Genomic DNA, 300 nt, shown 5'->3' on the forward strand with positions numbered 1-300 from the left:
GCGCCTGATGAGCTGGACATGCGTTTTCCTGGGAACAGTGAGGTCAGGGGTCAGGTTCCTCTCCCAGGACTCGCTGCCCAGCAGCTGCGGCCTTTACAAGCGTTTACTCTGCAAGACGGGCCTGTGTTGCCCTGGTCCCGGGGTTCCCCTCACAGATGGTGAGGCCGCCTCTGTGCTCTGAGCTCAGGTGTGAGGGACGGGAGGTGGCATCTGCATGCAGGGTCCCTGCCTGCTCAGGGAGAGACTCAGGAGCAGTGGGCGGGCTCACGGGGTGTGTGTGTGTGGGGGGGGGGGGGCCTG

General features: G+C 65.0%; 1 protein-coding gene across 1 annotated transcript in view; it reads left to right on the plus strand.

Annotated features, from left to right (window-relative positions):
- MYOM2 (myomesin 2) overlaps nucleotides 1–300 on the plus strand; it is a 71,473-nt gene that overhangs the window by 973 nt on the left and 70,200 nt on the right. The gene's annotated exons all lie outside the window — the stretch shown is intronic.

This window comes from Myotis brandtii, unplaced genomic scaffold (assembly GCF_000412655.1).
Source record: "Myotis brandtii unplaced genomic scaffold, ASM41265v1 scaffold646, whole genome shotgun sequence".
NCBI lineage: Eukaryota > Metazoa > Chordata > Mammalia > Chiroptera > Vespertilionidae > Myotis > Myotis brandtii.